This window comes from Lissotriton helveticus, chromosome 1_1 (assembly GCF_964261635.1).
Source record: "Lissotriton helveticus chromosome 1_1, aLisHel1.1, whole genome shotgun sequence".
Classification (NCBI taxonomy): Eukaryota; Metazoa; Chordata; class Amphibia; order Caudata; family Salamandridae; genus Lissotriton; species Lissotriton helveticus.
Genome location: NC_136057.1, coordinates 306,052,650 through 306,069,049, shown reverse-complemented (window position 1 = coordinate 306,069,049; position 16,400 = coordinate 306,052,650). Strand labels below are relative to the sequence as shown.

At 51.8% G+C, this 16,400-nt stretch overlaps 1 protein-coding gene and 1 pseudogene across 7 annotated transcripts in view; one reads left to right on the top strand and one right to left on the bottom strand.

The window, feature by feature from the left end:
• Positions 1-4,278, top strand: part of LOC144819198 (uncharacterized) — a 29,285-nt pseudogene extending 25,007 nt beyond the window's left edge.
• Positions 1-16,400, bottom strand: part of AGBL3 (AGBL carboxypeptidase 3) — an 873,099-nt gene that overhangs the window by 554,295 nt on the left and 302,404 nt on the right. The window lies entirely within an intron of this gene.

Below are 16,400 nucleotides of genomic sequence, written 5' to 3'. Positions count from 1 at the left end.
GAGGACGGGGAGGTGCGGGATGACTTGGTAGGCTTAGGGGGCGCTGCGGACAACGGCGACCTTGGTGTTTTGCAGGCCCCGGCGTCGACGAAGACTAAGGCGCGGACGACGGTGGTCCAGGCGGCGGTGCCCAGGGGACGGCCCAAGGAACGGACGGAGACACTCACAGGTGAGGGTGCATGGTGGGCTGCCTGGAATGACGGTCCCCGGAGTGGGGAAGGGCGCAAGAGGGCTTGCAGATCTGTGGGAGTTGGTGATGGGTCAGTGAGGGAGGGGGAGAAGCCATCGGGCAGTCCTCCTGAGGATGGTGAACAGGTGGACGGTAAGTTGGTGACGTTGGGGGTGCAGACAGACAAGGTGGGGGGAAAGGAAGAAAAGGGAGTGAAGGTACCGAAGAAGCTGCCATACATGGGGCTGGCTATGCCGCTGGGGTCCCACCTCTCGGAGAAATTGAAGGATCGGATTTGGAGGCATGAGTTTGTGGACGTCTTTAAGTTGCTCCATAGGGAGGTGCAGGCGAAGGAGGGGTCCAAAGAGGAGGAGTGGGAGCTGACTAGGCGCCCTAGGGTGCCGGTGACGATGGAGAATTGGACGTCGGCTTTCTTAATCTTTGCCAGTGTCTACTGCCAGAAGTATTTGGATAGGGCGATTGCGCTGTTCAAATACATGGATATCATTCGTAAGGCCCAGATGCAGTTCGGGGGGTTTGCATGGCTGAGCTACGATGAGGAGTTTCGAGCCAGGGTCAGTGCGAATCCGGAGAAGAGCTGGGGGGAAGTGGATCAAGAACTCTGGGTGCAGTGGATGGCGTTGACGCACTCCACTGCGTCCACGCATACTGCCAGTGGCCTGCCGGTGGTGTATCGGTCGTTTCTGCCGCGTCCCGCCCACGGCGGGGCGGGGGGAGGCTCGGTGCCCAGCACCATCGTCTCTGGGCAACAGTCCAAGCCGGGAGGGGTTTCCACGGGGGTTTGTTGGAGCTACAGCAGGGGGTATTGTTCCCGGTACCCCTGTAAATTCAAACACGAGTGCTCCAAATGCGGTGGGAAGCATTCCCTTACCCAGTGCCTTACCCTCACCACGCCCTCGGAGCAGTGGAGGAACGCTAGGGGGCGGGGACACCCTGGACAGAAGGGCGCCTACATCGGTTAGGGTGGAGGTGATGGCCCCTGGCTCTCTTGTTACCCGGATCAGGAGGCTGCGGCGCGGCTTTTCTGGGGTTTCACGGAGGGGTTTAGAGTGGGCTATCAGGGTCCTAGGGAGCGACGTTGGGCCGACAATTTGAGATCAGCGAAGGAACTACCGAGTGTAGTGGCTGCGAAGCTACAGAAGGAGGTGCTGGAAGGAAGGGTGGCTGGCCCGTTTACGGACTGGCCTTTGAGTGATCTGATCGTCTCTCCATTGGGGGTGGTGCCGAAGAAGGAGGAGGGGGAGTTCAGGTTGATCCACCATCTGTCTTGGCCAGAAGGACAGTCAGTGAATGATTTTATTGCGGAGGAGGATTCTAGGGTGCTCTATGCGTCAGTGGACGATGCGATCCGTCTGGTGAGGGTTTGTGGTCCGGGGGCGGAATTGGCGAAATGCGACATCAAGTCGGCCTTCCGTCTGCTGCCTATTCACCCGGCGGATTTTTCGCTCCTGGGCATGCAGTTTGGGGGGGCCATCTACGTGGACAAAGTTTTGCCCATGGGGTGTGCCATTTCCTGTGCTCCCTTTGAGCTCTTTAGCACTTTTCTGCAGTGGGTCATGGTTCGGGTCAGTGGGTGCCGTGAGGTTACTCACTACTTGGACGACTTCCTCTTCCTGGGGAAGGCGGATTCCGGGGATTGCGGCAGGGCCCTGTCGCATTTCCAGGAGGTGGCCTTTCGCTTTGGGGTGCCTCTGGCGCCGGAGAAGACGGCTGGTCCCAGCTGTTGCCTCACGTTCCTGGGGATTGAATTGGACTCGGTGCAGTGGATGGCGCGCCTCCCTGCGGCCAAGGTGACGGAGATACTGGCATGTCTGGACTGGGCGGTTGGGGAGAAGCGGATTCCTTTGCGGGCGGTTCAGAAACTTCTAGGCTTTCTCAACTCTGCGTGTAGGGTGGTGCGGGCAGGACGGACGTTCTGCAGGCGGCTCGGCATGGCCATGTCGGGGGCAGTGCTTCCACATCACAGAGTCAGGATTTCCATGGGAATGAGGGCTGACTTGAGGACTTGGATTACTTTCTTGCAGGATTTCAATGGTGTGTCCCTGGATTTTGATGAGGAGAGGGCGGTCTGGCAATGCCAAATTTACTCCGATGCGGCTGGGTCGGCGGGGTTTGGTGTTTTCTGGGACGGGAGGTGGTGTGCGGAGGTCTGGCCGGCTCTATGGTTGAGACAGGGGAGGAGCATTGCCTTTTTGGAATTCTTCCCTTTGCTGGTGGCGCTGGAGGTCTGGGGGGAGGAATTTCGGAACAGATCTGTGCTTTTCCATGTGGACAACATGACAGTTGTGGAGTTGGTGAATCATCAGAGGGCTCGGGACCTGAGAGTGCTGCGTTTGTTGCGGAGTTTCATGTTGACGTGTCTGCGGTTGAATGTGGTGTTTCGGGCTAAGCATGTCCCTGGAGCGAATAATGACATTGCGGATGCTTTGTCTCGTTCGCAGTGGCAGCGGTTTCGGCGCCTGGCACCGGGAGCGGATACTTGCAAGACCGAGCTGCCGGCCGGCATCTGGGCCTTGGGGGAGTGAGGATGATTGGACTGGTGGAGGGTTCGCTGGCTGAAACTACGAAGAGGACATATCGTTTGGCATGGTCGGAATTTAGTGCTTTCATGGGCTGGAACGTGGATAGTGTGGTGGGAGCTGAGTCTGATGTGAGGCAAGGGCTGAGATGTTTTGTGTTGGTTTGTGTTGACAGGGGTTTGTCAGCGGCCACGATCTCTGGTAAATTGGCGGGGATATCCTTTTACTGTGTCCTGTTTCTGGGGTTTGATCCGACCAAGGATGTGATCGTGAGCAGGATGTTGAGGGGTTGGGCAGGGAGCGCGGGAGTGGGGGGGGTAGGTTGCGTGAGGCAATCACTTTTGAGTTGCTGGTTCGGCTGGTTGGCGTGTTGCCGGATTGTTGTTACGACCTGGTTGAGGCCGGCCTTTTCCGTTTGTGTATGGTGTGGATGTTTTTCGGGGCTTTCCGGGTATCGGAGTTGTTGGGTTCGAGGAGAATGGCTGGCAGGTTTTTCGGGGAGATTCGGTGGATGGGGGCCGCCTGGGGATTTGGTTGCGGTGCTCGAAGACTGACCAGTTAGGCAGGGGTAAGTGGGTATGGCTGAATGAGACTGAGGGCGGGGGGGTGTGCCCAGTGTTTGAGTGGCGGTCTTTCCTGAGGTCGGTGAGTGTGGTGCGGGAGGAGATTTTTGTTCATGCATCTGGCGCGAGAGTGACGGCGGGCCAGTTGCTGGCAGTGTACCGCAAGGCTGTGCGGAGGCTGGGACTGGATGCATCTGGGTTCGGGACTCATTCGTTCAGGATTGGGGCTGCGACAGCTGAGGCCAGGCTGGGGTGGTCCTGGGACAGGATAAGGAGGATTGGGCGGTGGAAGTCCCGCTGTTGCGAGAAGTATGTGAGGAAGTGAGGGTTGCCTGTCAGGTTGTTGTTGAGCATGTCGTTGTGTTCCTGTTTCTAACATCTTTTTCTTCGTAGGTTGCGTGGGTGGACCGGGCAGAAAGACGGTGACATGGATTGTTGGGCACTCCTTCGTGCATTGGGCATCCAAATATGCGGAGCGACAGGTTTACGGCCGTAACCTGGGACTGAAAGGACACTTGCACGAGGTACAATGGTGGGGCAAAGGTGGCATGCGATGGGGGGCACTACTGCCCTGGCTCGCGAAGATGGTCCCACAGAGGGGATGCCCTGATTTGTTGATCATACATCTGGGGAGAACGACCTGGTGCAGCTGTCCGGTTTGGCACTTTTGCAACTCATGCAACGGGATCTGGATGTGTTGAAGGGCAGGCTTGCAGGGACCTGCATTGCCTGGACGGAGTTGGTCCCCAGAAGAGTGTGGAGAGGGGCTATGAAGCATGGGGCGATCGAGAGGGCACGAAGGAAACTCAACAGGGCCATGAGACTTTACTGTGGTGACAATGACATTAAAGTAATTGCACATGAGGGGATTCGACTTGCGGAGCCGTTAGTTTTTAGGGACGACGGGGTGCACTTGTCACAGTTGGGCAATGCCTATTACATGATGGAGATGAGAGATGTGGTGAGCAAGTTGTGGAATGAGGCTATCTGGTGTCCCAGAGTATGAATGCTGGCGAGTGTAGTGGACCGGGACCCCTTGGAAGGGGGGGTGGGGCAGTGAACCGCCCTACAGGGGGTTCACTGGTTGGCGGTACTTGAAGGGACAAGGGGGTCAAGAGCGGGCACACCCATCCCTTGGGGGGGGAGTTCTTAGGGGGGATAGAAGCGTGAATGGCAGGACGCAATGAGTGGGCTGGATGACAAATGATTGAGGGGCAGGAAGAAAGCATGGTATGGAGCCTCCAGGGCTTTGTGATGAGGTGGAACGAGTGAAACGAGTGAGAGGGGAGTGTGAGTGGGGGTTTTGATGTTATTACCTGTTTTATGTTTACTGTTTTTGTACAGATTACGCAGTTTCTGGTCTAATAAAATGGCCTTTTACGCTGACACTGCGTGGTCTGTTTATTGCGCGATGCCGGGCCCCGGGGGAAGCACAGTCGCAGACTAGTCTTCCCCCGGGGTCATTCGCGCTGATAGGCCAGGTAGGGGAAAGGGAGGAGTTAGGGGGTGGGGTATATAGGCGCAGGGGAGGAAGGGAACTTCCTCTTTCTGCGCCTGGCACCATCGGGAGGGTTTACGAAAGGCCGCCAACCCACCCGGCAGTTGGAGGTGGTTTTTTGGGCTGGTCGATGGCGTTGCCAGTTTAGGCCAGAGCTGCATTAGGCGGTATGTGAAGGGACAAGGGGGTCAAGAGCGGGCACACCCATCCCTTGGGGGGGGAGTTCTTAGGGGGGATAGAAGCGTGAATGGCAGGACGCAATGAGTGGGCTGGATGACAAATGATTGAGGGGCAGGAAGAAAGCATGGTATGGAGCCTCCAGGGCTTTGTGATGAGGTGGAACGAGTGAAACGAGTGAGAGGGGAGTGTGAGTGGGGGTTTTGATGTTATTACCTGTTTTATGTTTACTGTTTTTGTACAGATTACGCAGTTTCTGGTCTAATAAAATGGCCTTTTACGCTGACACTGCGTGGTCTGTTTATTGCGCGAGCCATTTATACTATCACAAACCTGTGTGAACATAGTAATTAAGCCGTCAAGAAAGTGCCCCCGGACCAAAAGCCCTTCCCTTGCACTCGAAGTAGCGGTAATGGAAGCAATAACACAATCGCTGTGTCAGAACATTTTAAGAACTGTTGGCAAGTGCAGTTTGGAGTATTATGCACAAGGTGGCAGTAAAGGCAGATGCGACTAATTAAACATAAATGTGCCCGAAATAGATCTAAATAGATTAAATCGTGGCTGCGCGGTGTAGGATAATAATGTGTATTCCAGATCCAACAAGGCAAGGTGAACACGACTTATGCGCTAAAAGAAAATGCCAGCGTACTTGGGGAGATTTTGGAGAGACGTCCTCGTTCGTCAGTATTTGCTTAGTTGTGCGAACGCGGTCAACATGCAAGTCAGTATATGTTAATTCCCATGTTACCGCGTACGTGCTGGTGTGAACGCGCCGGTTAGTGCAGCAGCTAAATTAGGTGGTGTATCGAAATAGGTACAAAACCCGGCAAGGATTCAACGAGTGTTGAAATGGATGGCTCGAGTAGTATGGCAGATTTGGACATGTAAAATCTTGGATAATTGCGGAAACGTTGTACATGTTGATCAGCCAATAAAATACACATGCTGTGGAAAATACTTTGAACAGCCATAATAATCATTTTAAATTAACCATATATTCAAACTTTAGGTGTAGTGAAAATATCATACATCTTAGCCCAGATACCATAAGCTGCAATCAAAGTACATTTGACAATTTCAATGTGTGACACGTGAATAATGTTGCCGGTTTGCATATGGCCTAGAATGGATGCCAGGACACTCGTTTATGTTATTTGCAGGTGTATTGTTAAACCGCTGCACTTTTAACTGGAATACATCGGGAGCGCCGGAACGGGGTCTCCACACTCATTGAATTCAGCGCGCCGATGTCTTAAAATGGCCGCCGCCGGAAGTCCTGAACGTCATTGCCGGTCCTAGAAAGACTAGACCGCTACATCACATCTCCCCCTTTTACAATTTGTAACATTGAACAGTCTTACTTGCTCTCCATGTTGAACTCCTCAAACCTCCTGGGCAACATGATTCTCCTGCCCCTCCGCGTCTGCAAGTCCTGCTGGGTGTTTACTGGTGACGGTCTCTTAGTCTCTGGGCTGAGCATGGGCTCACAGCTTTCGCCACCATCTTCTTGTTCCTCTCTTATTATGATTCTGCTAGGGGTGCTGGTTCCTTGCCTTTCTTCCTTGTCTTTCTCCCTCTGGGTTTCCCTTTGGCTGATGTTTCCCTTATTTCCCGTGGGGCTCCTAGCGGTTCCTTCTGTTCCTGGCGTGTCTCTCCCCTTCTCTTTCACCACATCCCAGTTCTCCACGCGATTGCATTTGGCCATGCGGTCTTGAGACCATGCTTTGCTATCGCTGAGCAGCGCAGATCTGGAATACGGCTCCACTACTCGAAGGGGAGGGGTGAATTTGCTATCTCCCTTCTTCTTTTGAACAGGTTGTCTGACTCTCACCCATTCTCCTTTCTCTAGGTTGGTTTCCTGGGTGCTGCGCCTCTTGTTATATTGTTCTGTGTATATTGCCCGAGCCTTCTCTAGGTTCCTGCGGACGACCGCCGGTGACCACTGACTCTGGATCGTAAGCCGCTTCCAGGCAAACGTTGTCCTTTGTGAAAGGTTCTCGTCCTCTCAGAATTCTGAACGGGCTGTATCCAGTGGATGTCGGTGTTATGCGGTACGCCCACACCAATCGCTTCAACTCCTTCTCCCAGTCCTTCCCTTGACTGATGGTGGCCTGGATGGAACCCATGATCACCCGGTTAAATCTCTCCACCAAGCCGTTACCGGCCGGGTGATAGACCGGGGTGTGTCTGACTGCGACGCCATTTCTCTCCATGAATTGGGCCCATTTGGTGGAAACAAATTGTGGACCATTGTCACTCAGTATACCTTTTGGTATTCCTTCCCGTATGAAAATGTCTGTGAGGAACACGAGTATTGTCTCTGTTTCCGTGTCCACTTTGAGTACCTGTCCATCAATACCGTGATGTACTTCTGCGTGCCTTGAGAGTCTAGGACAGGTCCGAGAATGTCAATCACTACTTCCTCCCACGGATTTTCTGGTTGTGCATGTACTCCCAAGTGTGGGCGCAACAGCCGTTGCGTTTTGTCCGCATTGTTGCACTGTTCACAGGAGCGGACGTAACTTTCGATCCTCTTGTCCATCCCCGGCCACCAGTAGTCTTCTTTCACCCTCCATTTTGTTTTGACTATCCCTTGATGTCCTTCGTGGCCAATGCACAAGAGTTGTTTGATCAGAGAGTCTGGTGGTACCACTTACCCACTCCTCAACAGGAAACACAGGTTGTCCCCCACCGATAACTCTTCTCTGACTTCCCATAACTGTTTGAGATCTTCTTCTAGCCTTCTCTTATCTGGCTATCCAGTGGCTTCATACGATTTCACTGCTTCCAGCCTTTCGTCTTTGCTGTATGCGTCTTCCCACTCTTGGATGCTTATTGCTTTCTAGGGGTCAGTTGTCCTCTCTATTACGTAATCCTCCCATTCGCTCCTGCCTTGCTCCTCTGCGCCCTCCTTTGCTGCAGTTCGACTCAGAAAATCGGCGACTTTATTCTTATGGCCAGGCAGGTACTCAACGTCGTACACGAAATCTAGCAATCTTAAAGTCATCCTAGCGATCCTTGGAGTCGCTCGCTCATGGCCGCTGGACGTGAGCACCTTGATTAAGGGCTTGTGGTCAGTTCTTACCGTGAATTTTCCTCCCACAGAAACTGCCTGAACCTCTCCATCGCCCACACGGCAGCAAGCATTTCTTTTTCAATGACGCTGAACTTTTGTTCATTCGGAGCCAACGCCCTTGATGCAAAACTGATGGTGGAGACCTTGCCTCCCGCTGACTGTTGTGTGAGTACCGCACCTAATCCTCGGTCACTAGCATCTGTGGTCAGTATTGTGTGTGCTTCTTGGTCGAATCCCTGTATGGGCACCGCTTCACAAATGCTCCGTTTCATTTCCTCAAACTCTCCTTGCCCTTCCTTACCCCATCGGAATGTGGCCTTGTCTTTGAGTACTTGACGCATATGATGGGTTTTTGATGCAAAGTGTGGCATGAACTTCCCGTAGGACTCTGCCATCCCTGGGAATGTTCTTATGTCCTCCTTGCTCTCTGGAGTGGGTGCATCTTTGATGGCACTTACATTCGCTGCTTTTGGTTCATTGCCTCGACTGCTTATCTCGTGCCCCAAGTACGTGACCCGTTTTACTCCAAACTTACATTTGTCCCATTGGGCAGTGATCCCACTGTCTCTTAGGGTGGTCAGGACATTCTTTAGCTTCTTATCGTGGTCCTCTCGCGACGTTCCCATGATCAGGATGTCGTCCTGGAAGTATTGGATGCCTTCCATTTTGTGGAAAAGGCGATGCATCAACTTTTGGAAGACTGCCGCTGCGGATGCCAGCCCGAACGGCATTCCCAAAAACTTGTAACACCCGAAGGGTGTGATGAACGGCGTCAGGTGGTTGCATGACCGGTGCAATTCGATTTGATGGTAGGCTGAAGTGAGGTCAATCGTTGAAAACCATTTCACTCCTTGTGTCTTGGCCAGCATTTCATTTATTTTGGGGAAGGGGAACTTGTCCACTACAATACATTTATTTAGTTCGCGGAGGTCCACACACAACCTCACTTTCCCGTTCGGCTTCTGCGCCACCACCAACGGTGCCAACCACTCTGCGCTGTCAATGGCTTCTATCACCCCGTTGTCCTCTAGCCTCTGCAGTTCTTCTTGCACTGCTGCTCTAATCCTGAATGGGATGTTTTGTACTTTGTGGCTTTTGGGTTTTGCCCCTTCCATCAGGCAAATCTTGTGCGTATACTTTGTTAGGTGACCTATCGTGTCTCTGAACACTTCCGGAAACTCTTCTTTCCAAGACTTCGTTTCATATGTCTCGGCTTCTTCCATTGCCAGCACTTGTGTTCGCCCTCCTGGGTTCAGCTTTATACCTAGGGCTCCTTGATCTTTCCATCCTAGCACGGACGGACCCTTCTCAGCGACATACAACTTGCCTCCTGTTGACCTCCCCTTGAAAGTGGCGGTTAATGGACAATACTCCACCATGGGAATGGGCTCTCCCGTGTATGTCACAGGATGAATATCTGATGGCAAAAGTTGCCGCCCCACTTTGGGCGCGAACTCTCTCTCCCAAATGCTCCTCTGTATGATCGTGTAGGGCGATCCTGAATCTGCTATCATGGTCGTCTGCACTCCACCTATCTCCAGTTCACATTTTGGCTTCCTCTCAGTGGCTCCTTCGATACCCAATATCTGATCACCGATCATCAGGACTTCGTCTTCCTCGCTTCTGTCCGCTTCTTCGTCTCCTTGGCCAGACTCCTGTGCCACATATTTGACTTCGTTCTTAGCCAGCTTCCTTCTGCACACTTTCTCATAATGTCCTATAAGGCCGCAGAACGCGCACTTGGCGCCATAAGCCGGGCACCCTTTGTCGTTGGCCGCGTGTGCTATGCTTCCACACCTATAGCACGCATTCTTGCCCCAGTTCCTTTGTCCTTGGTTCTTGTATGTTTTCTGGCCTTGTCTTTTGTTCATGCATGGTCCTTGGTGCCCCGTTTGTTGCCTGGCCTTCGGACTCTTCCTGTCCGTCACTTTGCATACTGCTGCGCTTTGGTTGGTTTCTTGCCTCGCCGCGTCTTCACACCTTTTTGACATCTCTGCCTTCTTTACAAGCGCCACCACTTCCTTTAGGGGTGCGTCCCCGTTTACCCATAGTTTTTCCTGGACCGACGTGATGACGGTGTGCATAATTATTTGATCGCGGATCAATTCCTCCTGTAAGGTGCCGAACTTGCCCGTGAGAGCCAACTTCTGCAGTGCCGCTACATATTCATCCACCGTTTCACTTTTTGCCTGTTTTCTTTGGAAGAAATTGTACCTATCGATGGCCGTGCAGACCACAGGCCTGTAATGGGCATCCAGGTCTTGAAGTGCATGTTGGAACACCTGCGTGTCCGCGGCTGGTCTATCCAGTTTCACTAAGTTGAGATATACCCTCTGGCCCTAGGTTGTGCAGCAATATTTTCTTGCGTCGAGTCCCTGTGAACTCGTTTTCACCTTCTTTCTCTAGTGCTGAGAGGTAGTTGAGGAAGTATTGCTTCCAGTCTTCCCAGGGCATGTCGGGTTCTCCCATTTTGGGCAGGAATGGTACCGGAATAGTTAACGCCGACGTTTGGGCGCACATGGTTGAGCCTCTCGCAGCGCTGGACGCTTCCCCTTCACTCTCCTCTGGCTCTGAGGTGTGTGGGCGCCTGCTGGCTGGGCTTTTTCCCTTTCCCGTGCTTCTCTGTTGCTTTGGGGCTCCAGCGCCTCTATTTAGGGGTTTGCTGGCTCATGCACGGCCTGCCGGTGCTTACATTTCAATGTTTATGTATATATATAGTCTCTGCGCGCTAGCCTCTTCTCACCGCTCTTCCCAGTAGGGCCTTGCTTGTGTTGCTAGCACTGTTCCAGTAGTCGCCCGTCGCTGCCACGCTCCCTTGCCTCTGTAGGTGTCCGGTGGTATGGACTAGCCTGTCCTGCGCTGGTGGGTCTGTGATGTCACGGTCGGATCCCGTCACTCGTCGACATTATAATGTTGCCGGTTTGCCTATGGCCTATAATGGATGCCAGGACACTCGTTTATGTTATTTGCAGGTTTATTGTTAAACCGCTGCACTTTTAACTGGAATACATTGGGAGCGCCGGAACGGGCTCTCCACACTCATTGAATTCAGCGCGCCGATGTCTTAAAATGGCCGCCGCCGGAAGTCCTGAACGTTATTGCCGGTCCTAGAAAGACTAGACCGCTACACCACAATATGTCGTTTGGGAATAAAATAGTATACATGCTTAAAAAATTAAGCGTTACACTGTTTGGACCATGAAACATTGAAGGTTTCATGCTTGCCAAGGGGCATGAATCTGTATTTATACACTATTTGTACTATTATTTAATGCATAGATCAAATACGGTAACATGGATCAGTCAGCACGTAGAGGGGTATTTGAACTGTAGGTTATGGCCTACCCATCTATCAGCATGTCACACGGGGGCCCCTGCTACGGTGGTTGTGTATTCATAGTTTATAGCCTGACCATCTGTTTACATGTCTCCTCCTGCTCGTTAAGGCCTTGGCTCACAGCATATGAGCTTCTTAAGGAGCTGACTACTAGCTCAGTGTAATTGGACTGGACAACTCCCCTGCCTTCCTCGGGAGTCATAGACCCGAGCAAACCCTCATTTTAAAATTTTACTTCTATCTTCACAGCGCTCGCTCGCGCTCATTTTAACTTTAGCTTACCTGCCCTCAGGGACTCTCCCTGCCTCTGTCTGCGCCGCGCAGCCCAAGGTGACGCTGCAGCGGCCATAGGAACTCCTGCTCGCCGCCTCCAGCGGCCGCTCCCCCCGGCCACGCCCACTGCAACTGGCCACGCCCCCTAGCATTGCCATAAAGCATGTGCTTCTACCGTACGCGCAGCGGACGGGCGCAGCGGACGGGCGCAGCGGGCGCGCCGTTTGCGCGCCGAAGGCGCGCCTAAGGCAAGCCCGTCTGCGCCCGTCCGCGCCCAGGCCCCCGAAATGCTGCCCAATTCATGGTATACACCCCTCTAGCACTTAGAACCCTTCAGCAGCCTCCCTGCACTCTCCTATCCACAACCTGGGACCGCTTAGCATCTCTCGGCATCGCGGCCGACTTGGTCTCTCCCAGACTCACCCGTGCACCTGAGTCGCTCCTTGCGCCGCAGGTAACTTGTATCCGTATATTGTATCTCAACACCCGGTCTCTCCCCCAACACCACACTGATATCTTCCTCTTGCTGACCGCGGAAAATCCAGACATCCTGCTGCTTACTGAGACCTGGCTGTCCGACCTATCCCTCCCTGACATCTTGGCTGCCTTACCCCCTAATTATTACTTGCTGAACGCCAACCGGCCTCACGGCCGTCGTGGCGGAGGGGTTGCAGCAATTATTCGCAAAGACCTATCTCTCATTAAGTCCTTTTCTTTATGCCTCCCTGATGTTGAAAATTTGGTATTCAGCCTGCCTACTGAAGCGGGGGCTTTGACCCTTATCGTCTTATACCGCCCCCCCACCCCGATGCAATCGTTTCCCGCACCCTCTGTGAGCAGCTTGCTGCCCTTATGACTTCCTCAGCTCGTGTTGCCATATATGGCGACTTTAACTACTGGTTCAACCATGCTGATGCTGGTCCCCATGCCACCGAACTGTTTGAGGCACTCTCTAGTCTTAACCTGACGCAGCACGTCACCTCCCCCACCCACACTGGGGGCAACATCTTAGATCACATTTGGACTCAAGGTATATCACTTCTCGGCCCGATTATCTCCCCCTGTGTCTGGTCAGACCATTCACTGATCGAGTCATCCATTCTCATAAAGGGCCTGGTCAGGCCTCCATCCCGGCTTGGAGGGTCCGCTCGGAACTGGAAAACTCTCGACTCGCCTGCCTTTCTTTCCCTACTTGCTAAAACCCAGCCTCTACTCCCCGAGTCCCTGGACATCAATACTATGGATGCCAACATTTCACACTGGTTAACGACGGCCAGCGACATTTTTGCTCCCCTCACCTGCTTCTCCCGCACTCATCCTAATAAATCCCATAAATGGTATAATTCCATCTTAAAGCAACAACACCTGGAGCTGCGCCGATTGGAGCGCAGATGGCGGCGCCATTACCTCGGCCCCGACAGGGAAGCCTATGTGTCTGCGCGCAAAGCCTACAAAGTTGCAATCATCACCACCAAAACCTCCTTCATCTCCAACAGGATCTTAACAGCTCCCAATAGATCTAAGGAGATATTCAAAGTCCTTGGCGAACTGACATCGGACGCCAGGACACTCCCGAATCCACCTCCTTCCTTGGAATACTGCACTGCTTTAAACTCCTTTTTTACCGATAAAATCACTGCCATTAAGAATTCCATTCCCCATTCACCCCCTCCTGCTATATCAGTCCCCTTCCCTGCCAACACACCCACCTTCTCTCAGTTTCCTGCGCTCGACCCGGAATCACTTGCTAGACTGTCCACTCGTGTGAAATCTGGATCCCCCAAGGACTGCTGCCCTCCTTTCGTGCTCCGTGACATTTGCCATACCCTTCCCCACTGTATCCTCCCCTTGCTCAACTCTTCTCTCAATTCAGGCACAGTTCCCAGCTCATTCAAAGAGGCCACACTGGTGCCCCTTTTAAAAAAGCCCGGCGCCGATCCAGCAGCCCTGGCCCATTATCGCCCCATCTCCCTCCTACCTTTCCTCTCCAAAATCCTTGAGGCTCATGTCACGACCTGTCTCTCGCACTTTATCGAGGAATCCAACTACCTGGCACCTAACCAGGCCGGGTTCAGACCAGCTCACTCCACTGAGGCCGTGATCCTCGCTGTGCTGGATAATCTCAGACGCAGCGAGGATAGAGGACAACCCCAGGCATTAGTCTTACTCGATCTTTCGGCGGCTTTCGACACGGTGGACCATAACATCTTAATCCACCGTGTCGAATCCGCCGGAATCTGTGGGGCTGCTCTGTCTTGGATTAAATCCTTCCTCGAGGAGAGGTCCCAGGCAGTAAGCATGGGTCCCTTCTGTGCCACCAGTGTTCCCTCGTCCTGCGGAGTCCCTCAAGGATCATCTTTGTCTCCCCTTCTTTTTAATTTGTACCTTCAACCCCTTCTTCACTCCCTGGGTAAATGGGATATCACCGTGTTTAATTACGCGGATGATTTACAAATTATTTTTCCCCTCACTTCCCCCGATGCTGTCACTAATTTTCAGACTGCCATGACACATATCCAGCTTTGGATGAACCAAAACCAACTCAAGCTCAATCCGGGCAAGACTGAGCTCCTCCTTCCGGGGAGAAGTGCCCATTTTTGGGGCCCTCAGTACTGGCCGATTGAGCTCGGAACACCACCTTCTCCTGCTGGATGTGTCAAGAGCCTCGGAGTCTTGATTGACTCCGGGCTCACCCTCAAGGCACAGGTGAGCGCAGTAACATCTTCCTGCATGTTCCAACTTTACAGGATTCGGAAAGTCGCTCACCTCCTTTCACCTGAAGCCTTGTTGCAAGTCCTAATAGCCCTGGTGATGTCCCGGCTGGACTTCTCGAATTCAATCTACTACGGTCTCCCTAAATATTTGTTATCGAGGCTGCAGATCGTCCAAAACCAGGCCGCCCGGCTGGTCTTTAAAATCCCCAAATGGCAGTCGGCCCAACCTTTACTACGCCATCTTCATTGGTTACCAGTGAATGAAAGAATCACTTTCAAGGTTCACTGTCTGATCTTTAAAGCTCTCACTGGTCCCGCCCCTGCTTTCCTCAAGGCCCTTATCACTCCTTATCGTCCCCCTCGCACCCTGAGGTCTACTCACCTCTCTCTCCTTGCTGTCCCCCGCTTCAAACTCTCAAGATCAGGTGGCCGCAGCTTTTCTTGTTTAGCTCCTAGGCTGTGGAACTCCCTCCCTCTCGCACTTAAGTCATCTTGTTCCCTCCTCTCTCTCAGGAAATCCCTAAAAACAACACTTTTCCCCCACTAAATTCCTTTGTTCCCCTGCTTCCTCCCCTTCTTTCCCAATCCAATTAGCGCCAGGAAACCTCTGGTGACAGAGCGCTTAAGAAATCTGTTATAACATAACATAACATAACATATGAATCCAACAACACTCTTTGTAATTCAAAGAGGTGGTGATACTGCCAAGGTGATTTTTTCCAGAACCCACCATTCAAGATGGTCAGCAGTATGTCCCACACTAGAATAGTGTTCAACCATTGGGGCTCCCTGTACTCTGCATTTGATTCTGCTTGTATGTTGCAAAATACTGTTTTTAATTTTTTGTGTGGTCTATCCTACATAGATCTTTTGGCAGGGGCATCTGATGGCATAAATAACGTTCTGACTGTTGCAATTTGTGAATTGAGTAAGGTCATATGTTTTGCCTTGGTGTGTGAATGTGGATCCTGTAACAGTCAATCGACACACCTTGCATTGGCCGCATCTATGGTGGCCTGTTATTGGCGGTAGGTTTAATTGCTGTCTGATATCAGGTGCAGGTGGCATATCTAAATAAGAAGATACCCCATAGTCTTTCACATTTTTGGCACGTTTAAAGGAGAACATGGGCTCTTCTGTAATGTTGATTTCGCTTCCAACAAGATTCCAATATTTTTTAATAACTTTTTTTATGTTGTGACTTCTGCTATTAAATGTGGTAACACATATTAGTTTGTCCGATTTTTCATTGCAGGTTTGCACTTCCAAAAGAGATTCTCGGGGTCTGTACCACACCCTCTTGCTTGCTCTGTTCAGCAGTGCCTTCGGGTATCCTCTTTCCCTTATTTTGGAGATTAAGTTGTCTGTTTCCTTGAAGAAATCCTCACGTCTAGAGCAATTGCGGCGCAATCATAAAAATTGTCCATAGGGCAAATTGTCTCTAAGATTTCTCGGGTGGTGTGAGTTATATTTTAGGAGGCAATTGCGGTCCGTTGGTTTCTTATACAGATTCAACACAATTTTGTCATCCTCAATTTCCAGCGTGAGGTCCAAGAAGGGTATTGAGTCTCTGTTGTAAGACATAGTAAACTGGATGTCCTGTGAACATGCATACAGCCCAAATACAAACTCAGTCAGTTGATTTTCAGTGCCTGTCAATATGATCTTTATAACACTTCCATATAGTGATATTGTCAAGGAGGGGATTCAGGTCTGCGTAGATGTTATGATCTTCAAAATCGTCCATGAACAGGTTAGCTAAACTAGGATCGAACCCTGCTCCCATGGCTACTCCTTTGCACTGATAAAAATTTTTAACAGCCTATAACTCCGCTTGGGGTGGTCCTCGGAGGATGGTACCACCACCGAATCATTTCAGCATGATGTGCTCTCTGTATTCAAGACATCTGCTTGGTTCTCTCTCTATGTTAGGGACGACCCCAAAATCATCACCTCTCTCACTGCTTGCTATTTTTTCATTTTCACTTTTGTGAGATGCCAATATGCATTCTAGCATGTAAAGACAGTTATTTGTTGTTTTACTAAAAGT